This window comes from Podarcis gaigeae (genome assembly GCF_964106915.1).
Source record: "Podarcis gaigeae genome assembly, chromosome: 5".
Taxonomy (NCBI): domain Eukaryota; kingdom Metazoa; phylum Chordata; class Lepidosauria; order Squamata; family Lacertidae; genus Podarcis; species Podarcis gaigeae.
This window is the reverse complement of record NC_139681.1, coordinates 76,286,524-76,313,672: the sequence shown is the minus strand read 5'-3', so window position 1 is coordinate 76,313,672 and position 27,149 is coordinate 76,286,524. Positions and strand designations below refer to the sequence as shown.

Genomic DNA, 27,149 nt, shown 5'->3' with positions numbered 1-27,149 from the left:
CAGACCAGATTGACGAGCTCTGACAGCGGCCCAGTGCACAATGCTGTGTCCCACTATCCAAATACGGATAGCGGCCAGACCTAGGGTTAAAACACAAAAATGTCAGTACACACACCACCATTATTTCCTCACATATACTTTGAATGCATCCGATCTCCAGCGACCCAGGTCCTTTATCCTCCTTGCAGACAAACCCCAATGGGCAGCTGTCGTTGCGGCACCAATACGGAAGGAGTGAGGAGCAAATTCCGATGCTTTGCGGCCGCAGGCCACTACCACCTTGCGCATCACCTTAGTGAACTGATGCCGGACTAAAGGGTGCCCATTTTCATGAATAAACAAAGGCCCCTCGCCTGCCGGCCGCAAGGACAAGTATCTCTTAAGATCCTTTACGGGGCAAGGACCCTTCTCTCCCGTTGCCGAGAGCCGAATGACGGCTCCCCTACCCACCTGGTCGGTCTTCGAATTCCTGATATGCACCCTCAGGTCCGACTGTGACATGCTCACGTCCTGCAACAGCAAACCCCTGGAACCTCCATCCCGTTTTTGCTCCAGGACCACCTCGCCTACCCTCAGTGCCCCAAAGAATGCCAAGGAAAAGGCTGCTGAAAATAGACGGGCCTCAAACTTGGACCAACAGATGCTCCGCAGTTTACTGCGCATCTGTATCAGCAACTCAAAAGTGATGGGACTTCCGGGAACAGTCCTCGATGGGGTGAGCCGTCCCCATCCCTCCAATGCCCGGCGCACCACAAACTTCCTACATGGGTCCTTGTCAAAAGTGGCCCTGCTAAAGAAAGAAATTGCTGCCGAGTGAAGTCGCAGGGTCCTAGCCGCCCGGCGCATCTGGAACAAATGTGCCAGAATACTTAAGCACCTGGGCAGTAGAATGAGGGGTGATGACCGCCCCCGCCGATTGGCCATTAAAGGACAGAAAATCAGCCCAGGCCTTCTTATAGGACCTTAGCGTGGAAGGGGCGACTGATGCTGCTACTCCCTGTGAAACTAAGTGTTGCCAAGGTTCCAGAGATGATCCGGGAAAATCTCCGGACGGTCTCGAGCCTCTGGCGCCAATGACCTGAATCGTTCCATCTGAAAACGGGACAGAGCATCAGCAATCTCGTTAGAAATACCCGGAACGAAGCGAGCAGAAAATACAATATTAAAACGCAGACAGTGCAAAACAAACACCCGAAGCAAGGCCGAAACCCTATACGACCGGGATGACTGCTTAGCTAAAACAGTCACTACTGCCTGGTTATCGGACCAAAAACAAACCCGATGGTCCTTAAAATGCTCGACCCACAAGTGTACCGCAACAACTATGGGGAAAAACTCAAGAAATGTCAGGTCTCGAGTTATCGCTTCCCCACACCAAGCCTGGGGCCAAGGTTCAGCACACCACCTGCCGTCCCAAAACAAACCAAACCCCAGTGACCCTGCCGCGTCCGAATGCACTTGAAAATCATTGTGGAGGTTCAAAGTGTCCTGCCACAGTGATACGCCATTAAATTCTTCCAGGAATTCCAGCCACACACGGAGGTCGGCTTGCACTTGGGCGGACAAACGAACCCTATGATGCGGTGCCTGCAGCCCCGAGGTAAGTTTGGCCAGGCGAGAGCAGAACGGGCGCCCCGGCGCCACCACCCTGCAAGCAAAGTTTAAATGACCTAGCAACGACTGAAGCTGTCGCAAGGTAACCTTCCTCAATGGGAGCAGTTCTTCAATGACCTTCCTTAAAGCAACTAACTTATCTGGCGGCAAACTAGAGGTTTGGGCCACGGTATCCAACAAGATACCCAAATAGGTAAGTTGCGTAGTGGGACCCTCAGTTTTCTCTGCCGCTAATGGAACCCCCAGGTCTTCAGCCAGGGACGCAAAGGCACGCAGCAGAACCACGCAATTCCCCGTGTCCCTCGCGGAGGCCAGTAAAAGTCATCCAAATAATGCGTAACCCCGCCCAAACCGGTTCTGTCGCGCAAGGCCCATTCCAGGAATGAGCTGAAACACTCAAAAGCCGCACAAGCTACCGAGCAGCCCATGGGCATAGCCTTATCAAAATAGAATCCCCCGTCAAACTGAAAACCCAGCAGCCAGAAATCCTCAGGATGAATTGGCAACAAACGAAAAGCCGACTCAATGTCGCACTTGGCCAATAGGGCACCAGGCCCAAACTTCCTTATCATCTTGATCGCATGATCAAGAGAGGCATACTTCACCGAACAGAGCTCCGGGGGAATTACGTCGTTAACCGACGTACCATTAGGATGAGAGAGGTTATGAATTAGGCGAAACTCCCCCGGGGCCTTCTTGGGAACTATTCCCAAGGGTGAAATGTGCAAATTAGGAAAGGGGGGGGTGGCGAAAGGACCAGCCATACGACGTAAAGCCAGCTCCTTTTCAATTTTCTTACGCGCCACACCAGGCATGTCCTTAACGGATTTCTGGTTCCTAGGATTCTGGGCTACAGGGGCCACGACCACTGGGATCCTAAATCCCAGCGAAAAACCATTACTCAAATACGACGCTGACTCTCTGTCTGGGTAAGATTCCAGTAACGCCAGTAACGGCTGTAGCCGAACCGGAGTATAGGCCAAAGAAAAGATATCACTTTCCTGCTCCGGGAACAGGAGGCTGGGCAGGGACCTTGGGGGGCTGCTGGGAGCCCCCTCCCCTGCGAAAGGGCCGCCTGGCCGCGGAGCAAGCAGAAGCCGAGTGGCTCCCAGAGCATTTGTCACAAAGGTGTGCGAATTTACAGGCTTGACGTTGGCAAATGCCCTTATTAAAGTCCCAGCAGAACCACTTGCGCCCAACTTTTTGGGTGGCAGGCTTGAATTTTTGCAACTCAGAAGCCTTCTTCTCAATACGTGGTGCCACATAAGTGGTCCACACATCCAAGTCCTTCCTGTCCCAGCGGGCCGTCGGTATCTTGGCCGCCCTACGCCTAAAGTTCTGGTCATATGATAATGCAGCAGTCTCGCCAGCCATCGTGAAAGCTGAACGGACAATAGACAGATAAACCCAGAGGTGCAGAGACCTCTTGGGATACGCTGCAGAAATCACACCAGCAAAAACCTGGAAACTATCCATCCAACGTTCAAAAGTCCTGTCAGCCTTTGCTACAATTGTCCGTCTTTTGGGAACGGAAAGGCCCTTGTCCAGCGGCTCCTGACCATCAAGCGGAGGAGCCAAGCTGAAAATATCCACGTAGCGGCCATCCAGAATCCTAGACCGCAATTTGGAAGACAAGTGGGCACCAGGAATAATATCCCTAGCAGAATTGGTGGAGACTCTTACGTCAGGCACCAGGACCCCTTCTCGACACTCCTGTACGGCGCCATACCTGGCCCTATGAGAATTTGCCCTACGCTCCCAAACCCACTTTGGCAGCCCCGACGACTCCCCGTAGCCCCAGTAAAGCTTAAGGGGGGCCCCCTCATCACTGCTAGAGCTGATGGAGGAAGTACCTGAAGTGGAGGACGATGTGTCCCTCCGTCTCTTCTTAGAGTGCCTCCTGGAGCCCCTTTTTCGGCGACGATGCCCACCGGAAGAGGACCTTGGAGGAAGAGGAAGACTGTCTTCAATCGAAGAATCTGACGCTTCACCCTGTTGCACTGCACCTGGGGCTGACTGAACAGAGACAACTTGTGAATGAACTGGATTAGAATGCCCCAGCGCTGGGGGCCGTACAGGTGAGCCCCGTACAGCGCGGCCCCGGGTCGATGCGCTTCTTCTGGCGCCGACCCTGGCACGACCACGGCCCCTAGGCACTGCATCCTGCGATACAGGCAGCACCGGAGGTTGGACCTGCGGAGCATCAGGTAAGCCAACTCCGGCTAACAGTGGCTCCCCTTCTTCACTAGATGATGATGCAGGAGAGGAAACATCCACCGGGGGAGGCGGGAATGCTGATGACGTTGACGGGGTCGAGCAACGGTGTAGCAGGCCATCCATCTCCGCCTCTACCCTTGCCAGTGTCACCGGGTCGCCAGACAAACTTGAAACCATAGCCTGGATGCGTTTCAAGGACTGACCAGGCTGCGGAGATCGCAAGGCCTGGGATGGGCCTTTTATAGGCCGCTTCGAGGAGCGGGCTGGAACAGGCCTTCCTGCTGCCTTCTTAGGAGCCATTCCTACTACTGGTGAGAAAAGAAAAGAAAATAAAATTAAGTAGAGAAAAAAAAAAAAAAAACCAACTAAGTTCTTTAAGACGCTAGAATCTGCAAGAAAATGAAGCAGAATGAATTAAATAGTTAATTAAAACTAAGACCTAGACTATAAAATGATGCACCAGTAGACAGGAGGCAACCACTTGCTTACAGATTATGCAACAGATCGGTAACCCAGGAGCAGCTGGGAAGAGCACCAGCCACCAAATCAGAAGCTGTCCAATACGGAAACAAACCACAACCTTGTGCTCTTTACCAGCACACACACCTACACTAGCCGTCCAGGCTGCGTGCAATTGAAGAAATTAATTGCCTGCAAACATATCAACTGCCACAAGAGGTCGCAGTAGTACCAATTATACTCAGCCTAGGATAAAGCAACCACCAGGCCCTGCAATTACTAGGCCTGAACGCTAGAGGCCGCCACGTGGCCGAGAGGAATCAAAATGGCGCTCCCGCCTAATGAGGCTGCAAAATGGAGGCCTCACAGCTCTCCGCTCAAATCAATGCACCTCTGGGGACAACCAGCGGCACCCAGCCCCCCAGCAACACCAGGCCGGCCTCCCAGGGCCTGCTACAGGGCAAGGTAAGCCACCCCTAGCCAGGCAGCCAACAGAAGCCTGTGGGGAAGGGAGAAGCAAGGACAAACTGAGAAGAAATGTTCCCTTGACTGGGGATCGACCCTGCAAGAGGGCAGGGGAATTGAGGGAAGCCCTCCCCACACGGCCCCTGGGCCCAGGCCGAGCACCCCCCCCCCCGACTAAATTAAAGGGAATTAAAACAAACAGGAAAATTAAATAAAGTGGGGAAGGATCTTTCAGCAACAAATTAAAGAAAGAGGAGAAAATGGAGGAAGAAAAACAAAGGGAAAAGGTATACGACCCAAACTTCTGCTGTAGTCACTCAGAGATCCGATGAGATCCGATGTCCACAGCAAAAGAGAAAGAGAAAGCTGTGGACCTTGCTTAAATAGCCACTGACCCCACCCCTAAGTTTGCAACATCAACTTTCCCCAGATAACCAGATCCTCCCATCTAAACAAGCCCTGGCTTTAACTTGCCTAGCAATCATGGGGTGCCTTGTATAGCCCCATCCGCAACCCGTGCTCTCCTTTTAGTGAGAACACGCTTTGTGGAGCACACTCCCGCCCGCGGGCAGCCTCAGCTTTCTGCACGCATGACCTTGGGGTGTGGAGCACACTCCCCCTCACAGATAAAACCACAGCTGTCTGAACATCTTGCCCTGTGTCTAACCTTTTGCGGTCTCAGTAGTCTGCTGTGCCCTGTCTGTGACCTTTGTCTCTTTCATCATACATTGTGCAAGGGGAAAATGACACGGTGGAAACAGGTGCCAAAATAACCTTGTACCACCCCACAATCTCGGGATTGGAAGCTGTGTAAAGGTCATAGTCCAAAATGTATCTGACTGGTTTTGCATATTGTGCCAATAAAAGGAGCCTCCACAGCGCTAGACGGCAGCTTGCTTGCAGCTCGCCAGTGCACAGCTCACCTGCATTACCAACTCCTGCCTCATGTCCTATACTTCACAATTCCCAGAGTTCCCCGGGAAGAGGAATTCATAGAATCACAAGTAAAATTGGAAGGGACCCCAAGGCTCATCTGCTCCAACCTCTGGAATGCAGGAATCTTGCCACAGCTGTCCCTGGGTGGGTTCAAACCACCAACCTTCCGGTTAACCACCAGACCACTGACCCATTGCACCACAGTTAAACTGCTCTGGGAATGGTAACTCTGTAGGGGAGAATAGGGGTCTCCTAAGAACTCTCTGCACCCTTAACTACCCAGGATTCTTTGGGTGGGAAGGGGTGACTGTTTAAAGTGGTATAGTACTGCTTTGAATGTGCAGTGGTACCTCGGGTTACATATGCTTCAGATTACATACGCTTCAGGTTACAGACTCTGCTAACCCAGAAATAGTACTTCAGGTTAAGAACTTTGCTTCAGGATGAGAACAGAAATTGTGCTCCGGTGGCGCGGTAGCAGCAAGAGGCCCCATTAGCTAAAGTGGTGCCTCAGGTTAAGAACAGTTTCAGGATAAGAACGGACCTCCGGAACGAATTAAGTACTTAACCTGAGGTACCACTGTATAGTGCAGATGGGGCCAAAATGCTAGCAAGCCCAGCCCTGCTCTATTTAGAAGCTTTTCTGCTCATTCTGCTGAGTGCTGCCTTCCACCCCTGCCCTAGAGTCCTGCCTTGATGGCATCAGTGGTTGTGCAAGGCCTTCTCTGATTTCCAGCGTAGTTGTCTACTTCATGCACATTAATTTTAGGTTACCTCCTCTGCTGTACTGCCTACTTCTGCCCTTTGTATCATCCCCCCTTCCCTTCTTGGCCTGAGTTCCATCAGCAATTCACATTAGGCTATGGGGGATTAGGGTTTGGTCCAAAGGGATGTTGTGGACAGCAGGCTAAAATATTTATAGAACAATCTTAACAGGCACTAAACAATTAATATTTCATATTTTGACTCACACTAATTTTATTGCCTAATTTTTGTGTGCTTTCCTCTCTTTGCTGGTTTTAATTTAGCTTTCCAATGGCTTTGCAAGCCTAGCAGACTTGGAATTTTTTTTTAAGTAATTCTGTTTACCCTGCAAATTATGGGAGCTCTTCTTTTTACTGCAGTGTTTATTTTGCTAAATTCTCTCATAACTGTTTTCGTTTGGTGCTAAATCATGGTAGCGGCTCACTATTAAGGCTGAATTGTCTATTTGCGTCTAAATATTATGTGGGTAGTCGCAGAAAACATTGCAATTGCATTTTGGAACATTAGAGTTTGTTGGGATAACTTTCAGCGCCTAGTTTGCTGTGCATCCAAAATCCACAGCTAGAGCTGTCGGTTTCAGGATTTGAGAATTCTCCATTTGATGTTCTTTATCCATGGGCATTTGATTCACTAAAGCTCTGTTCTGGCATTAAGTATTGTCTACACTGGCAGAGGCTCTCTGGGATTTCAGGAAAGATTCTCTCCCAACCCTGTCTGGAGATGCCGGGGATTGAATCTGCGACCTGCCTGCAAGGAAGACACTCTACCTCTGAGAAATGGAAAATAACTGAAGCAGAGAGCCTGCTGTATTTGGGTGGCTCCTTGCAGGATTCTAAATCTCTCACAGGCAGCACATTTGCCCTGGAACACAGGAACATAGAAATCTGCCTGCTACTGAATCAGACCATTGGTCCTCCTAGCTTAGTATTGTCCACACTAAGTGGCAGTGACTCTTCAGAGTTCCAGGCCTCTACCAGCCTTACCTGGAGATGCTGAGGACTGAACCCAGGACCTTCTGCATGCTAGGCAGATGCCTGAGCTACATCCCTTCCAATATGGTATGTTCCCCTGCAATGTGTGGCAGAGCCAGGTATGGTGATGTGATGGAGGGGGTGGAGCAAGCCTGCTTGTCCCTACTCTGCCACACACCATAGAAAGGACCCTGAGGATCAAGTCCAGTTCCCTGCAATGCAGTTATCAGCACCATGCTCTAACCAACTGAACTATCATTGAATGGGCATGTCTATTATTTGGCGCACACTTTTGTGATCGGGTGGATGGATTTGAAATCAATGCAAAAGCCCCAAGCCAAAGCTTTGATGGGGTTCTTCTGAGCACACTGTTATCATCTCTTTTTCTTCTATGCCAGGCATGTTCCATATTTACTCTCAGTGTAAATTCAGCATTGCACACATGGAGCGCTCCCTGACTCCTCACAAATAACAGGCACCCCCTGATTAATTTTATTCATCCCAAGAAGGTCAAGGCAGCACCAAAACCCCATTTTTAGCCTCACAACCAACATTAGGTTGCAAGTTAGTGACTGGCCCAAGGTCATCCAGTGACAATCAGGGCTAAGTGGAGATTTGAACTCAATTCTCAGCAGTCCTAGCCTCACACTCTAACCACTATGCCACACTGTCTCTAGAACTTTTGGCTACAAGGCAGACGTGCCATATAAAGAGCTTAATTTCTTCTTCCATGAGATGAAAGTGTTTGTATGTTCATGAGCATTTCGTATGTGATATATGACCAGCCGTTCTCTTTTGTAGAAGAAAATAGGAAGTGTGCGTGCACAATGGAACTGTTTTTCAGGTGTTTCAAAGACATTTTTATTGTTTTATTGTTTGCTGTTTGCCTCCTTGGGCTCCTTTGGGAGGAAGGGCGGGATATAAATTCACTACATAAATAAATGTTCCCAGGCTTCTCAATTTATGATATCTCCCTCACCTTCATTTACATCAAAGCAAACCTAATAGAATACACGAGCAGCACAAATTAAAATGTGAACATTTCTCAAAATAACAGGCAACCTCTGCCTATGTGTGTATTATTCATGAGTTTGACAGACATGATTTATTTCAGCTCTAGCGAACATCATAACATATTCCATGACCATTAAAATAAATGGCTCACTAGACTAGATAGCACCACTACACCTTGTTCGGTTGCCCTGTGAACCTTAAAAATGAATCATAATTAAGAGCTGCGCCGTAACCCATTGACAGGTTTCACTCTAATCACACCACTTGTCTTGTTGAACTCGGTGGACCTTCTCTCAGTTAAATCACATCAGTGGGGCAATGAGGTCACATGCACACCAAGCCTTGAAAGCTCATGGTTTTCTTCCAGAGAATCCTGGGGACCATACTGCTTTCGGTGCTACAGTTGCCGACGCCCTTGACAAACTGCAGTTCCCAGGCTTGTTGCATGGGGTGGGTGGGAACCATGTACTATAAATGCGTACTTTCAATGTACAGTGTGGATGTGGCCTAATCCTACAAACATCAGGGAAACGTGCTTCAGTGTTCAATGTATTGTTTTGTTTGGACATTTGCCTCTTACTTTAAAGCATTAGAAGAGACCTGATGTGTCAGACCAAGGGCTTCATCTGGACTAGCGACATATTTCCTGCAGCAGCTATGGGGTGGTGGGCTCTGCCAGTCCGTCCAACAGTAAGGGAATTACTATTTCTATTTATTTAGCAAAACATATATACTGCTTACTGGAAAAAGACATCTAAATGGTTTGCAACAGCTTAAAAGATTAATACAGTGGTACCTCGGGTTACATAAACTTCAGGTTACATACGCTTCAGGTTACAGACTCTGCTAATCCAGAAATAGTGCTTCAGGTTAAGAACTTTGCTTCAGGATAAGAACAGAAATCGGGCACCGGCAGCGCGGCGACAGCAGTGGGAGGCCCCATTAGCTAAAGTGGTGCTTAAGGTTAAGAACAGTTTCAGGTTAAGAACAGACCTCCGGAACGAATTAAGTACTTAACCTGAGGTACCACTGTAAATCATATTAAAAATACTAATAAAAACATATCACATTAAGCAAAAATCAAAATATGAAGTGCAATTTAAAAAGGCTTACACCTACTAAAACCATGCCCCCAAAATTACACACGCAGAGAGAGAGAGAGAGAGAGAGAGAGAGAGAGAGAGAGAGAGAGAGAGAGAGAGACTATGGAATGAACATTTCATCCACTAGCTGATTTGGGCTTACAAATGGCCCGCAATTTTTTTGTTTTTAAGAGATCACATATTCAGGCTTCCCATTTTGCCGTTGGGATGCCCTTCCCAGGGTAGAAAGAGTTGTGTGTACAGTTCGACAGAGTTGGAGAAACATTAGAATATTCTTTAATTTGTATTGGATAAATAGTGTCTATACTTTGAGCCTTGAAACTGTTACTTACTCCCCCCCCCCTTTATTTTTTTTAACCTGCCATGAAAGGTGGGAATGAAAAAGCATCTTGTTTAATGCTGGGCTGCATCATTTACAAGGCCTCTCTGAGATCTTCTGTCATACAACGTTAACCAGAAGTCATTGTTGCCGCTGGCAACACAGACAACGGGAAGAGTTAGGTTGCATTGGGCCTCATTATTCTACGTTTTGTTACCTCATGATATTACTGTAATAGGTCATTACTGTACTTGTTACAGAGAAATGGATTTGGGTAAGTGATGTTTTCAGCGGAGTGATGCTTGTACCTTGAAGCCATGATGCCTTGTCACTTCATTAGAGTACAATCCTATAAAGGGGGGAAATATCCTATTTATTGAGAGCAGCAGAAGCTGCATGTCATCTGCTGACAGCTCTGGTTTAAATTCTAATATGTTAATGGGAGATTAAATAATACCAGGATTATAGGGCAAATTGTCACACATGCAAGAAATGCATCCCGGATTTGTCCTGTTGCTTTGTTGAAGAAGAGTTGAGGGGAACTCTATAATTCCGCCCCCCCTTCAACTCTTTACTTCCCTGTTTTCCCAGAATCAACAAATGACAACGAAATGGCTTCCAAGTGCTTACTTGGATTATTATTTTTGGTTTGCTTGCCTTCTCAATCTCTAAAGTGTACTTAAATGCAGTTTTTTTAATTCCTTTTTGTTTTAAAGCTGCCATTTAGAAATCTGGTATAAAAGTGTCTGAGTGACACCATTGACTATAAAAGTGCCTTAGAAAAGCGTGATTGTTAATGGAAAGACTGCCATAAGATTTATTGTAGTAGCGCAGAAATTGCGCTGTTATAATAAGGGTTAAGGCTCAATTGTTCACTCTCCAGAAGCAATAACTTTCTCTCATTGGAATGTGAAAATAAACCCCTGTGAATAAAATGATACAGAAGGGCTTAAGTTGTTTCCTTGCGACAGCTAGACTCCCCCCTCCTTATTTTCCCCCCCTTCAGAAGCTATTCTGAGGTCTTGTACTATAGCTCTGCTGAAAAATTGCCCCGGCTTGCCAAATATCTTAATGACTTTTCTCTCAGCAGTTGGTAATGGTGAAATGTTATTCTAGTAACCATAATGTTTCTCATAAAACAATTGCATACAAGATGTACTGTACTTCTATTTTAGTGAGCTCTTCAGTCAGCCGGTTGCCCATTTACCATTTTACGGCAAACTGCTTACCAGTCCTTCAAGTGTAATATTGCAGAAACAGTGAAGAAATGCGTGATTAAGAACATTCTCAGAGAGTGGACCATTTAGTATACGCAAGGCTGCAAAATAAACCGGCCTACACATATGTAGGCGCTCATCACATAAATGACAGTTCTATGTGGTCATTTAATTTTACGATCTCAATTCTCGCATATATTGCTAACATAAATATAGTGTCCTCCTGCAGGGCGGTCTACTGGGTGTGATAAAATCAGTGAGACCTCAATGGGTTCAAATGGACATCTTTTATAATTATTGCTATAAAATTTCTTGACAATGCATTCTTGCTGTCCAATGGGTAAAGAAAACGATTTTCCGAAAGAACGGGTTTCAACAAAGAGGCCAACATAGCTCAGGCATGTGTTCCTGTGATATGAGCATATTTAAATTGCCTCAGTTACTCTTACCTATTGGACAGAGAGATATTTGTTAGAAAAGAACTTGGAGTGGGGGGAAGGGGCTGCTCTCTGTCACCAAACATTTTTATTTCTGGGGGGGGGGGGTTGTCTCAGCAAAGCAACAAAAATTATCTAGGGGCTAATATTCGTTTGTCGCTTAATTCAATTAAAATCCATTTGCAGAATGATTATATTTCATCTGTTCCTTCCTTTCTTCCCTCCACTCTCTCTCTCCTTCGAGGGTCTAATCTAGAAGGAAGTATTTTGTAGTGGCAGCTCTGGAGACAGCATTTTTGTGTGTGGCAAACCCTAAACTATGGATCTGGCCACCCCCACTGTCTAAGTTTCATCTTTTGCTGAAGATGCACCTTCATGACCTTTTGAATCAAGAAGGTGGAATGAATCTTTCAAAACTGCATTGATTTAAACCACTGATTTCAAAACTGAGTATGATAGAAGTATATAAAATTATGCATGGCATGGGGAACGTGGAAAGAGAAAAATTTTTCTGTTGCTCTACAGAAACACTAGAACTCCGGGACTCCGACGAAGAAGAATGTTGGACGATTCCAGACAGACAAAAGAAAGTACGGTACTTCTCTACACAGTAGATAGTTGGGTTTTTTTGGTTTTAATGTATTTTTTATTAAAGACTTATTGGTTTACAAAAGTATGTGCAATGTCTCTTTTTTCAAGTTACATTTTCTACAGGTCAGTTTCATTTGTTGAGACGTTAGTGTTACATTAGGAAGAAAAGGGGGGAAGAGGTGGAGGGGGCCATGGTGGGTTGGGTGGGGTGGGTGGTGATGTTTCTATTTTACTTAATGTGTGTGTGGGGGTTGTGTCAGCATCGCTCATGCAGGTTCTCTTTGCTATTTGTGTTCCTTTGGTGGTGAGAGAAGTTGAGGTTGGCCTAGGACAGGGGTCAGCAAACTTTTTCAGCAGGGGGCCGGTCCACTGTCCTCAGACCTTGTGGTGGGCTGGACTATTTTGAAGGGAAAAAATGAACGAATTCCTATGCCCCACAAATAACCCAGAGATGCATATTTTTTTTAAAGCACACATTCCACTCATGTAAAAACACCAGGCAGGCCCCACAAATAACCAAGAGATGCATTTTAAATAAAAGGACACATTCTACTCATGTAAAAACACGCTGATTCCCGGACCGTCCACGGGCCAGATTGAGAAGGCAATTGGGCCGCATCCAGCCCCCGGGTCTTAGGTTGCCTACCCCTGGCCTAAGGTGTGGTTGCTTGTTTGTGATTGGCTTATGTTATTATTGTTGAAGGAAAGCAAATACTTTTCATTCTCTTGAGTTTGTAGTTAATGCATATTCCTTTAAACCACATGAGGGCAAATGGGGATGCGGGAGGGGGTTATCTATTTGATTTTTGCTCTTGTTTTTCTCATATAGTTGTTTTTATATTGTAGTTTTATGTTGTGAACAGCCCTGAGATCTAAGGGGAAATGGTGGTTAAATAAATAAATAAATAAATAAATAAATAAATAAATAAATAAATAAATAAATGGGATCTAGCCACTGCTTGTATTTTAGATTCTCTGAATTGTTTCATTGTTCACTCCCAACTTGTTCAGACGAGATGTCCATTGTTTTTCCTTTCTCATCGTTATTTATTCTGTAGAGTTTCTGCATGAATAAAGCCTTTGAACTCCAGAAACTATAAATGATTAATCCGCACTGATTCACCCACACTGCAAGGCGTGCTACCACTTATGAGTTTTTGTTGATCTTTTTCTTAGAATTTGCAAGCAACGCAAGGTCACTAGTAAGAATTAAAAGAACGATAATTATAAGAATCCTGAGGCAGGAGTGCCAACTTGGGCCCGCACCCATGGGTGCCCGGGGCCGTGGGTGCCAAGCAGTGTGCATGGCCCTGGCACCAAAATTTGTGGATACCTGGCCCCTTCGTGGGAAAGTTTTTGTGCTTGGGCACCCAGTGCCCCAGGGAGCTGGCACCTATATCCTAAGGCAAAATAATGGTTGTTATGAGCCTGGTGATACCTCATAACTGCCAAGATAAAAAAGAGCATCTTTATGTGACTTGCTATCTGACCAGGTTATAGCGTGGTGCTAATAATGCCAAAGTCACAGGTTCAATCCTTGCATATTCTTGCATTGCAGAGGGTTGGACTAGATGATCCTCAGCGTCCCTTCCAGCTTTATGATAAAAGTTAGCTATGTTAAGTTGTGCCCTTCATAATTAGATAAAGGCTCATAGCAAAGCCAACTAAATGTGGGTCTTTTCTTAATGACACACTGCTTATATTTGGAGATTTTTGCTATATCCTTATGTGATCATTATATTAATTTGTTCTTCCTTGCCTGAAATTGGAACCAAACACCTTCAAAATGCATTTACCTTTGAAGTAATTAAAATGAAGTGTCCACTGACCATAGAAAATAGGCAACTATATTCTGAATCCAAATAAGGAATGATAAAGGTGGGGGGGGGGGGGCGTTCTGTAAGAGAACAGCATGGGGGCAGGGGAATTAAAGCAAAATTATTTTTTTTCTTGTTTTTCTTAACTGGAATTTCAGCAAACATAATCAATTATTTTTAGCAATCTTTCCCACACATAGCCAGCTGTTTAAACCTGAAAGTAGTCCTCCCAGAACTCTGGCTTTTGGGTAAAAATTGTCATCCCTTTGATTGAAATCAGATGTGGCTAAATAAAACCTGCTTTACAAGATTATTTTTAAATTGCTTTATGCCATATATATATATATATAATATTAAATTTCTATTCATATATATATATATATATATATATATATATATATGAATAGAAATTTAATATTAGTATTCTGATGAAACTTTGCTCAGTTTTTTTCCAGTAGATTCCCACATAACAGTGGCCTGGTAATGCACCTCTTAAATCAATGGTGATTCCCCCATCATAGAGGATTGCGTAAACTTCCTCCAAAAACAAGTCTGAGAGGGTATAATCAAACCTTTCACATTTCATTTTCTATTGTATTGCTTCACTTCTAGTATATTCACAGCCCTTATGCTGTGCCTGTCATCTTGGAGCAAATGGCTGATCTACTCTGATTTCACAACTGGGCTTTCTAGTGTCTCTTAAATTGAAATGGGTTCTTGAGCAGGAGTACCTATCCTGTAGCCCTGCACTGCAACTCCCATCATCCCTTACCATTGGCTATTCTGCTCAGGGCCAGCCCAAGACATTTGGGCACCTGAGGCGAACCACAAAATGCCTCCTGCCGGCCAGGCAAGAAGGAGTGGGTAAAGATCTGCATCGGGAACAAAGAGTGGGATCAGATCAAGAAAAGGAGGATCTTACAAAGACAAAGATCTCCATGCTTGAGCAACAGAACTGAAGAGATATAATTATCCAAGTGAAATTTCTCCAGTTCTAAAATTTCCTTTTCAGGACAGCTGGTGTTCCTGTATTTTGAAGCGCATGACTGGCTGCCATGCTCTAGACACTTGTTCTCTGAATGAATGAATGAAATCTTTATTGCTAAAAGCTATAAGCTGTCACAACTGGTCACAATGCGTAGAATACAAAGAATTGATTTAAAACTGAACAACAACAACAGCAAAGCAAACATACAAAACTGCAAAAATCACACCTGTATAAGTTAAGGACTCTGCATCTCACACTCCCCCTTATGTCTTCTTCTTCTTTGGCGATCACTCATAGCTGAGTAAGATTGTCTTCAATAAACATGGTTTCAATGAGTCCGTAAGTGACTGTGGAGGCCAATTCTGGATCCGCACGTCCTTCCATGTGCTTAGCTCTCAACTTACTTGCAGCCAAGGCAAATTTTGCAACCAGTGCAGTAATAAATACGCTATTGCCAGCCAGAAAAATAGAGATATGCTCAAGGGGAGGTCAGCTGGAAAGAGAGCAAAGGATGTAATCGAGGAATTTTTGTCTAGGGGATGTGCATAAAGGGGACGCTTACTAGAAGTATCAATTTATTTATCGAGCAAGATTTATATTTTGGTTAATTGGGTGAGAATTACTCATCTGTTTCCATAAAATGGTATAAAATATTCATTTAAAATACCAGAGTTTAAAAACAGGAGACATTATAAAATTATACATACAAAGTACGCACTCATTGGGGAGGAAGGGCGGTATGTAAATTTAATAAATAAGGAAATATATAATATAATTGCAGGATTTTAGCCAAATCAGAACAAGTCAAGGGAGGCACTAGACTTCTTGCAACCAGCATAGGAAATGGGAAAGGCTGTCAAAAGGACCTTCTCAAAGCAATAACTTCTCTGGAACTTGAACCAAGTTGAAGCCCTGGGGTAAACTGGCAGTAGACAAAATGCAGACTGAATGCAAACCTGACCATAAGGTCACTGGTGCCACAGGCCATCACCAGCTGCTCTGAGGTGGAGAGAAGTATAACACCTGGAACATAATTCAGGCTCAATGGTGCCTTTAATTGATCCTCACTTCGAACAAGACAAATGATGAATTAGCCTGAACTCATGAGGGACATTCTTGAATATTATGACCAGTGGAGAGATATGTATGTTGAAGAAGCAACATAATGCGTAGGGTCCTACAAACAACCTCTAATTTATTGGCCGTATAGTATGTATCTATTGGCTTCAGGTTATTGGCCTTCATAGCTCTTTGCCCTCTGCTGTGTGCAATGAGAAAACTCTACTCAAAACTATGAGAGATACTGGCTGCCTTCCTCAGGGGAGTAGTTCATCAGGCTGTTCTGTGTGACGAAATGGCTGTGGAGTGTTAGTCTGCAGGAAAAGATGCAACTGCTGGGATATCCCTTTGAGGATCCATTCCAGTTGTTAAAAGGGTTGTGAAACCAAATACAGGCTCTCTGGTAATGAGTAAAGGTAAAGGGACCCCTGACCATTAGGTCCAGTCGCGGACGACTCTGGGGTTGCGGCGCTCATCTCGCTTTATTGGCCGAGGGAGCCAGCGTACAGCCAGCATGACTAAGTGAACCAGAGCAGCACATGGAAATGCCGTTTACCTTCCTGCCAGAGTGGTGCCTATTTATCTACTTGCACTTTGATGTGCTTTTGAACTGCTAGGTTGGCAGGAGCAGGGACTGAGCAATGGGAGCTCACCCTGTTGCGGGGATTCGAACCGCCGACCTTCTGATCGGCAAGCCCTAGGCTCTGTGGTTTAACCCACAGCGCCACCCGCTGTGTAAGGTGTCCTAAATCACTTTTCTCTACTGAGAACTTTCCAGCTCAGTTCAAGATGTTTATGTTGCATCTTGGGAGACGGGAGACATTTGGGCCCACACATTTTACTGACTGCGGACGGGGTGGTGGAATTTGTTAACAGTTACGGCAGTGCTCTTGTGTTGGCAGCTCAGGCAATATTTTATTTTACCAGCCATGGTGCAGATGCAGCATCATTATGGGGCATCATGAGAGGAAAACAGCAGGTTTCACCCCATGTAAATGGTGCCAATCTACAGTGGCCAGATCTTGCAGTGGCCGCCATTTTCCTCCACAATGGTACCCGAATGACACTATAGCCATGGTGCTGTAGGGAAAACACGGGACTTCCTCCTCTAGTGCCTGGCCACTGAAGTTATCCTGAGAGGTTCTCCTGGTGGGACCCCCTTCTCTTGAACAGAAGTGGCTTGCCTGGTGGGGTGGAGTCACTGGTAGGTGGGTCACTGTTCCTTAATGGGATGGAGAGCGGGGAGGTGGCAAGGAGGACAGCATGGTGCAGAACCATCAGCAAGAACTCTAGTTTGACTCTGCTCAGAGTACAGTATTTAGTATGTTGGCATCTATTTTGAGGAATGTTCTTCCTTGTGATATTAGACATGTGCCAATGATCTTTAGTTTGCGATTCATGAATAGTGATGTCAGCCACATACCATAGTTTTCCATGTATAAGATGAGATTTTTTCCTTTAAAAATTAAGTTTAAAAATGGGGATTGTCTTATACACAGATAGCGCATAGCAGCAGCCATGATCTGGAGATTGTCAGCGGCTATTGGGCGTGTTACTGTTGGCTGCGGCAGGGGCTGGTGTTGATTTGCTAGCGCTGTGGCAATTGGGTGGGTGATTGGTGGCTTCTGCCAGCGCTGAGATAGATGATTGGTGTCTTTTCTGATGCATGCAAGTGGTGGGTGAGTGACGCGCACATAGGTCTGGCGGGTGATCCCCCCTAAACAAAGCTCAACAACTATGGGCAATCTCTCCCCATTTTTCTTAATTTGGAGTCTTATACACGGGGAAGTGTTATACACGGAAAAATAGAGTAGTTATTTTCTCCCCTGGTTATAGCAGATGTCTGAAACAATATATTTAGTAGTTTTTAGGTTTCCATATTGTATGCTTTATGAATTTATAGACCACTTTGGGAAGTTTCTCAATATTATGTAGCCTGTAAATATTCAAAAATAAATAAATGCAACGTCATCTGGGTCATCAATTCATGAGCGCAGACACTGTAGCAGGAAGGGATGAAGCCATTGCTTCAAGGAAGAGACCTCAGAGCTGAAGTCTGACACCAAGTTATAATGACTATTGACAGCCTTGTTTGCTGCTAGCTCTCTAAAATGGACTCTAAAGTGGAGGGATGGAAGGCCTTAACCTGCTATAAAACTCAAATTGAAGCAAATTGGTCCCAAAACATGCAATCCCTGATCTGCACCTTGTGCAAAGTAGAAATAAATTTGTTTGTGTAGAATAGAAATGAATGAGCCCCAGAGCTTCACTGCAGTCTTTAAATATATTTTAAAAAATAAAAAATTGTCCAGTAGCACCTAAGAGACCAACTAAATTTGTTCTTGGTATGAGCTTTCGTGGACATGCACACTTCTTCAGATACCAACTGATATCTGAAGAAGTGTGCATGCAAACGAAAGCTCATACCAAGAACAAACTTAGTTGGTCTCTAAGGTGCTACTGGACAAATTTTTATTTTTTATTATATTTCTACTGTGTTAGACCAACACAGCTACCTACCTGAGTTTTAAAATAGCTACAAAAAATGTTACAAATGCAAAGTAGCACATTGCTCTTTAACAGCAAGCAATGCAATCCAGTCTTGTTTTTAGCCCTTAATACACTTCAATAAACATTGCTCTCTCTGGTCCCAGAGAGAGATCCTATATAAGTAACTTGCTTGTATTATCATCTCTGAGCTGAACACCTACTGCTGCTGCTGGCTGCATCCGCTGACTTTGACATTGGGTCCTCAGGTTTCACCTTTCTGAAGAAAGACTGCAGCTTGGGTTTCCAGAGATGAGTAATCAATTAACCGACTCCAGCCTCTCCTTGCCACATTTACCTAGAAACAAACCTCTCTGCATAGTGCTTTAAATACAATGCATTGAAACACAGCATTTTATGTGTCTCCACCCCCATCGTTCAGCCCGGACACTGAGATCCAGCGCCGAGGGCCTTCTGGCTGTCCCCTCATTGCGAGAAGTGAGGTTACAGGGAACCAGACAGAGGGCCTTCTCAGTAGTGGCGCCCACCCTGTGGAACACCCTCCCTTCAGATGTGAAGGAAATAAGTAGCTATCCTATCTTTAAAAGACATCTGAAGGCAGCCCTGTTCAGCGAAGTTTTTAATATTTAACGCTGTATTGTTTTTAATACTTGATTGTGAGCCGCCCAGAGTGGCTGGGGAAACTCAGCCAGATGGGCGGGGTATAAATAATAATAATAATAATAATAATAATAATAATAATTATTATTAAACACATATCTTTAGCACTCTGCATCATTTCAGGAAGGTGTATATTGTAGAAGGATCCCATAGTTATTTATGATGCAATTATTTTAGTTTTAACATATCCCCCAACTATAATCCTGAACGTATAAACACACACACACAAAAACCATGTTCACTTTTGCCTTACATATAATGCTAGCTTGTTCTGTATAGAGAAAATTGGGGGAAGAAACCATATAGCTCTAAAAGGGTTTCCGGTGATGTTAGCAACTCTCAAAGAGTCAGATGTGCCAGTACAAAAGAGTTATATAAGTCAGAGAGTTCTTCTATAATCATCCCAAACTATCTCTCCTATTTGTGGTCTGTGTAATAAGCACAGTAGGTGGTGCTTGGTTACCAAAATGCTTGCCCTAATGTAGTTAGGTAGGTCTCTCCACTACCATTTGGAGGCACTCAGGCTTTCCCAAAATGGGCAGCATCCTCTTAGTTCCTGATTGGTTCTTATTTTTGCTCCTCCAGAAAAGACATTTCGGGGGAGGGGGGACAAATGGGAAGAAAATTGGGGGGGGGGGGTTGAGAAAGAGAAAGAGAAGGAAGTCTCCATCTTGTGAGTTCAGTATTTTTTAGATTTTCAGTAGTAAATCATAAAAGAAATTCCAAACTCTTGTTGTGATAATGAAAGATCATAATGATGAGCCTCATTTATTATACTTTCATAGTGTGTGTGAGAGAGATTTCACATATACACACAAGTTAAGCGGTGATGAGAGAGTGCCGATGATGAGAAAGGCTGCCTCAGTATTTCACACACTCAAAAATGTGTGGCATCACAATTTGGCTACTGGCATTGAGTGTGACGTCAGCAGCCATTTCCTAGGACCTCTTCATGTTGATCTCTTGGACAACCCAAATATGGGCTCGGATTTGGTTCGAACCACTACAAATTGCTATTTATTAAATCTAATCCTGCTCTTCCTCTGAAAGGAGCCCAGGGGAGCAAGCAGCAAAGCACTAATAGTATTGTGATTTTTTGGCATTTTATTTTTTTTGTCCAACTCCATGTCCCACCCAGTTCACTGCCTGCTGGGCTACACTGACTTCATCCCAGATTCCAGTGTTGTATGGCATGTTCACAGACAGGCTTGTAGGATTCGTAGTTCCGGAAGACCCATAAAGGCCTTATGAGGAAAGGTTGAATAAACTGGGTATGTTCAGCCTTGGAAAAGAGAAAATTGTGAGGAGATAGAATAGCCATCTTCAAATATCTATCAAGCTGTCACATGGAAGAGGGAGCAAGTTTGTTTTCACCTGCTCTGGAGGGTAGGCATCAAACCAATGACTTTGAGTTACAAGAATGGAGATTCCAACTAAACTTCAGGAAGAACTTTCTGACTAAGAGCTGTTTGACAGTGGAACGGACTCCTTCGGAAGGTGGTGAATTCTCATTCATGGGAGGTTTTCAAGCCAAGATTGGGTGGCATCTGTCATGGATGCTTTAACTGAGATTCCTGCATTGCAGGGGGTTGGACTAGATGACCTTGGGTCCCTTCCAACTCTTAAGATTCTATGATTGACTGTCTGGCTATGGAACTGCCCACAAGGCTAGCGGTAGATTTTGGCCAACAGATAAAAATAGAGCTCATTTAAAAGTCACCGAGTTTTTGCAGCGAGATGGACAGTGCTATGTGAGCTGTCCGCTGATCAGACTAGAAAGCCACCTGGCTATGCTGCATTTCAGCAATGAGAAATGAATTGTTTGGTTTCAACTCAAGGTACAAATAATTACAATATTTTAAAAAGCTGATCTCTTAAGGAAAGGCGATTGGTGTTCAGGTTATTCCTATTGCCACCTAGTGGTAAATGTGAACATAGCTAAGCTCTGTTTTGTTTTTTTAAATGCTTTAGGCTGCAATCCTACGCCCACTTACCTGTGAGAAAACCTCACTAAACTCCAGGGGCTTACTTTTGAGTAGATATCGTGTTGCTGAAACCTAACAAGTTATTTCAATCTCTCAACCAAGACTGATCCTCAGCTGTGTAAAAACAGCACAACCCAAGTCTGCTGAATTTAACTACTAGGAGAATTGTAGAAATAAAGAAAATAATTGTAACTGCATAGTTTGGCTGTAATACAAAGCATTTCCTCTCCAGCCATCAGACGTTTTTACAGGGATTACTGGTAATAATGAATGCTGTCATTCATGATGAAATTTGTGAACTGTACTTTAACCCTTTCTGGACACGTGCCTTTCCCTCATGACTGAAACAAATTATTATGAAAGAAACATCCAATTAAAGAAAGTTAACGAGAATGTGTTCTTAGTGAATTGTGGAATCTGAAATAATTGGAAATTGAAATAAACCAACTGAATAATTGTTCCATAAAACTGACAAATCTGTAATGATGTGATAATGTTGATTTGAAAATGAAATCAGCCGTAATATTGGCAAGCTATTACTCTTCTCTCTCTCTCTCTCTCTCTCTCTCTCTCTCATTCTCATTCTCTCTGAACTTAAATGATACCTTCAGTTGGAAGAAAACTTCCTAAACGCTTAATTTGATTTTTATTTTATTTTTTTACAAAAGAGGGAGGAAATCGTTAGAAACTATATCACAAACAAATTGTGAAGCACAGGCATTCATTTTAAACTTCATGAACATCCTTGCTTAAACATCAACACTTGCTGAGACAGGCAATATCATTTAAAGCTACAATCCTGACTCTATTGTCTGGGTATAAATGGGTGTAAATGTTGATAACAGCAAGTTGGCAGGTTTGATCCCCATATGGGACAGCTGAATACTTCTGCATTGCAGGGGGTTAGACTAGATGATTCTCCAGGTCCCTTCCAACTCTACAATTCTATGATTCAAGCTATCGTCAACTTTGTAAAAAAAAACCTACCATATTATTAGCTGTCTTTGGCCTTGTCATATTCATTCATTCATTCATTCATTCATTCATTCATTCATTCATTCTGCCTTTCCTTGAAGGATGTTAAAGCATTCTGCAAGATTGATCCCACTGTTTTAACTTCACAACAACCTTATGAGCTAGGCCAGCATTGGGGTTGGTAGGCAATGCATCACAGTGATTGCCACAGGTGTCAATGGCAAACTACTGTTCAGTGCCATGGGAACTGACCTGTTTGCCTTCTGCAGCACTTGATTTTCTTTAACTTCTATATGGAGCTGTTGAGAGGCGTTATCAGGATATGTGGAATGAGGCATCATCGGTTCTGAATGCAAGTCATTTTTAAAAGTCTGTTGGCTCTCGTGATAGGTTGAACGTACATTGCAAAAAAAGAAACCAGGGGCATGATGTATATATTAGAGATGATCTCCTTTTGTTTTGTTTTGGTAGAATTTGGGGTGTGCGAATCATTTCGACCCAAACTTTGAAATAAGGCCACTCTATTCACTTATGGAAGGGACATGCGTGGCGCTGTGGGTTAAACCACAGAGCCTAGGACTTGCTGATCAGAAGGTCGGCGGTTTGAATCCCCGCGGTGGGGTGAGCTCCCGTTGCTTGGTCCCTGCTCCTGCCAACCTAGCAGTTCAAAAGCACATCAAAGTCCAAGTAGATATAGAGGTACCACTCTGACGGGAAGGTAAATGGTGTTTCCATGTGCTGCTCTGGTTCGCCAGAAGCAGCTTAGTCATACTGGCCACATGACCCAGAAGCTGTACGCCGGCTCCCTTGGCCAATAAAGCGAGATGAGTGCCGCAACCCCAGAGTCGGCCACGACTGGACCTAATGGTCAGGGGTCTCTTTATCTTTACCTAGTCACTTATGACTAGCTACTGTGCCTTCTCTTCCTGTTTTGCTCTGGTAACATTGGGAGAATGAGAACGTGTGAGAGAAGCCCACAGCATACTTCCTGTTGTCCCTGAAGGAAGCTTACAAACCACAGAAGCCCTCAGTTAGCTGAGGTAACTTGATGCATCTGCTTTCAGTAAGGAACTAGTGTACTCAGCAAAGCTTTTCTTCTGCTACTCATATGCATATGCATATGCGTATGCATTTGTATATGTACGTGTGTGTGTGTGTGTGTGTGTGTGTGTGATGTATCTAAAATTAATTGTTACAAAGAATGATAAAAATCATTACTGTAGAGCCAAATTGCCTGCAAATGACTTAAGGAATATGTTAATGATCCTACTCAAACGAATAATTATAAAGCAGGTGCACTTGAGATGTGTTCATTTAAATGACAGCCAGCAGCTTCTAATGTCTCGGATATCCATGTTAATGGTGATGTCATAGCAGCTAGTTAATATCATCGCTCACATCTTCCATTTAATACACAAGAGAACTCTAGGTGTAATCTCCATGTAGAGCCATTGCCCTGCCTATTTAAATAGCAGTTAATTTATATACAAATCAAGGAGACAGGCTGCATTGTTCTTGGCGCAATATATTTCTAATGAAGTGCATCATCCGAGATGGGGAAATAAACATTGACTGTAAAAGACATTAATGCATCATTGTGGCATTAACAGTGGAGGTGAACTTGATATTTTCTTGCACACACAAAAGTGGGGAGGGGGCTGTGGAGAACCACTTTAATTGAAAAAAAAAAGTATATTCTTTTGCCCACTTTATTTTATGTCTTGGTTTTTAATCATTTTCATTTTACATTTCAAATGAGATTTGCCAATTTAGTTCCCTCTAATCTCCTATATGGCTAACTTGTCTGAGACTTAATATAGCGTACGTTCATGAACACAGCTGTCCAAAATATTCAGATGCTGAAAGTTGCCACCAGACTTTGTTTTCTTCTTTAGCCCAATCTGCACTGGCTTTTCCTAAGTTTCATACAGGAGTCTTGCACACCTGTACCTGGAGATGCCAGGGGTTGAATGTGGGACATTTTACATACACTTAGCTATGGTCCTTCTTGCAAGTAAAACCAATACGTACAAGAGAGATGTGTTACCAGTCTGGTTTCCAAGTCCACCCCCCACCCCAATAGATATCAATTCTCAGGCATGGAGGTGACATTTGGACCAGTCACTATCAAGCAGACCTATCATACAAGAGATCCCTGAAGTATCCCCCAGTATAGTTGTTCTGGGAAAAAAGAGCAGGACACACATTTGACAAACAGAAATGTATTATGGATATAAACGTAGTCACTTTCCTATATTTAAACGTCAAGAGATGGGTTTTTAACCTTCAATGCAGTTATTATAGAAAACTTCAAAAAGGATGCCTCTGCTTTATTTTGAAGGAGGGACCATTTCTGGAGCGATTGTTCTCACAGCGGTATGTGTGAGAGTACTCTTGGAAAGAAATCTGATCCGAGGCTTCATAAAACAGGTGCACCTTAATAGGTCTACTAGGAATGGTTTGGCTGTTAGCATTTTATAGACAATTCTGGCTGAGAAGTCCTATTTTCACAAGAAGGTTGGTTGCATATTAAACCTGTAATAGTTCTTCCTGGAATTATGATCATTTACAGAAAAGAAAGAAGAACAACAACAATAAAACCCGCTTTAAAGAAAGAGATCATTGATGTATTTATAAAACGTTGTAATCCAGAGATCCTACTGATATTTGCGGTAAAAGTTCTGCCTTAGGGCACATAACCCAGCCTGTACATTGCCAGGACTGCAATCTGTTTTATGACAAAACAGATTCATTTATCTCCCAAATAAATAAATTACTTTTTGCGAACATTTAAAAACATTTGCATAATTAGGCTGTAAGATCTTAGCAGTCTTTTTCATAATAATTAAACTAATCTAATCTTGGACAGGGTAAACAGACTTAGGAAGATGAGAGCAGCCTTCAGGCAAGGAGGTTGCCACATTCCACAGGAACTGTAAGGCTGATGATGTTTGTTAATTATGCAGAGCTTTTACTCCCCAGTAATAGCAACGTTTATATTGCCTGAAGCTTAGATGGTTACTTCCAGGCACATAAAATTACGCTTTGCTTTTTTGACATTCTTTGAAACGTGCATGCACACGCACACACACCAGATACTTCAAAATGATTATATGCTTTCAACAAGGAGCGCATTAACCTTACACTGATGGATCGCGTATCTGCACACAATTGGCTCGTCCTTCGGCACGTGATGTTGATTATCTTCAGATCAGGGAGCCTTTCATACCACAGCACCCCAAGGGTTGAGAAAGAAGCAGCAGATGGAATAACATCCCCCCGCTTCTGTGAACTGCGGAGAAACCCACCGTTTAAAGAGAAGGTATGATGTAAGGTGGAGGTGGAGGGAACTGACTCAAGTCATGTCTTAGTCTCAGTCAAGTCCTTTGGAGTGTTCATGGCATCAGGCATTCCTGAAAGGGGTCAGACCCCCTTTACCAAATAGTACCGACTTCCCGCCAGCCCACTTCCCCTCACCAGCCCACTAAGCTGCAGTGATGCCAGACCCTCTAAGTGTCTCTATTTCCCAGGGAAGTCCCTGATTTAGAGAAGCCATCCCGGTTTCTGATTTGATCCTGCAATGTCCCACTTTTCCTTAGGATGTCCCCATTTTCATTGGAGAAACTTTGGAGGGTATGGAATTATCTAACCCCCGAGCCGTCTGAAGGCAATCCTGTACAGTTATACCTCATGTTACGTTTGCTTCATGTTATGTTTTTTCAGATTGCGTCCTGCGGCCGGAAGTACCAGAAAGGGTTACTTCTAGGTTTTGCCGCTCGCACATGTGCAGAAGCGCTAAATCACGCTTTGCGCATGTGCACAAGACCAAATTGCACCGCGCACCTGCACAGAAATGGCGCTTCAGGTTGCGGACTTTTCATGTTGTGAACGGGCCTCCGGAACGGATCCCATTCGCAACCAGAGGTACCACTGTATAGGGAAGGGTTTTTTTAAATGTTTCTTTTTTAATATGTTTTTATATACCATATTTTTTGCTCTATAAGACTCACCTTTTCCCTCCTAAAAAGTAAGGGGAAATGTGTGTGTGTCTTATGGAGCGAATGCAGGCTGTGCAGCTATCCCAGAAGCCAGAACAGCAAGAGGGATTGCTGCTTTTACTGCGTAGCGATCCCTCTTGCTGTTTGGGCTTCTGAGATTCAGATTTTTCTTTTTCTTTTAGTTTTCATCCTCCAAAAACTATGTGCGTCTTGTGGTCTGCTGCATCTTATAGAGCAAAAAATACGGGATGTTGAAAGCTGCCCAGAGTGGCTGGGGCAACCCAGTAAGATGTGTGGGGTATAAATAGGAAAATTATCAGTATGGAATGGGATGTCCCTATTTTCATTGGGGGAATGTTGGAGGGTATGTGATGTTGGTGCCAGAGGGCTATGTGTGTGTCACCAGCCCACCCCAGCCCCTACTGGCTGCTCCTGGCCAGCGAGTTAGCCACCCCTGAGCTACAGTAGGACATCCCAATCCATTTAGCTGACCACCAATCCCAATCCCTGACCACTGGTAATGCTGGCTAAGAATGATGGGAGTTGTAGTCCAACAACATCTTGGGACCCAAAGGTTGAGAAACACTGATTTAGCATTTGTATGATACTGAACATCCCAAACCATCCTACTCAGATGAAGCTCACCTGCCTGTGTAGATGTTGGATCACAGCTGGAATATGCTTATGATGGTTACTTTTTGCTGTGGCAACTGGAGTTTCCACAGGGGCATAATTGGCAGATCAGTGGATGTTAACCATTAAGCGGTTCATGACCATATGCAAAATATATCACCGCTGAGTTCTTTTATAGTCAAGTGCCTGGGACCCACTGAAAGGCTGGTTTAGCTCACTAAAAATTGCCAATACAATACAGATTGCTAATTAATTTCTCCCCCCACCCCCAGAGTTTCAGGAGAAGGATCTGTGTCTCTAGGCCACAGTGCCACATGGGGTTGCGCCAAGGGTGGCATAGCTTATGCCTTTACCCTATCCAAAGATTGCCTAAAGGAAGATTAGAGTCCCCAAAGAGCAGAATTTGTGATGTATTATC

The 27,149-nt window shown here is 44.1% G+C and overlaps 1 long non-coding RNA gene across 1 annotated transcript in view; it reads left to right on the top strand.

Moving 5' to 3' along the window:
* The window catches only part of LOC310845184, a 589,082-nt gene that overhangs the window by 366,771 nt on the left and 195,162 nt on the right, over positions 1–27,149 (top strand). The window contains exon 2 of the long non-coding RNA XR_014564554.1: positions 18,915–19,136. This is a non-coding gene — a long non-coding RNA (uncharacterized lncRNA). The remainder of the gene's footprint in view (positions 1–18,914; positions 19,137–27,149) is intronic.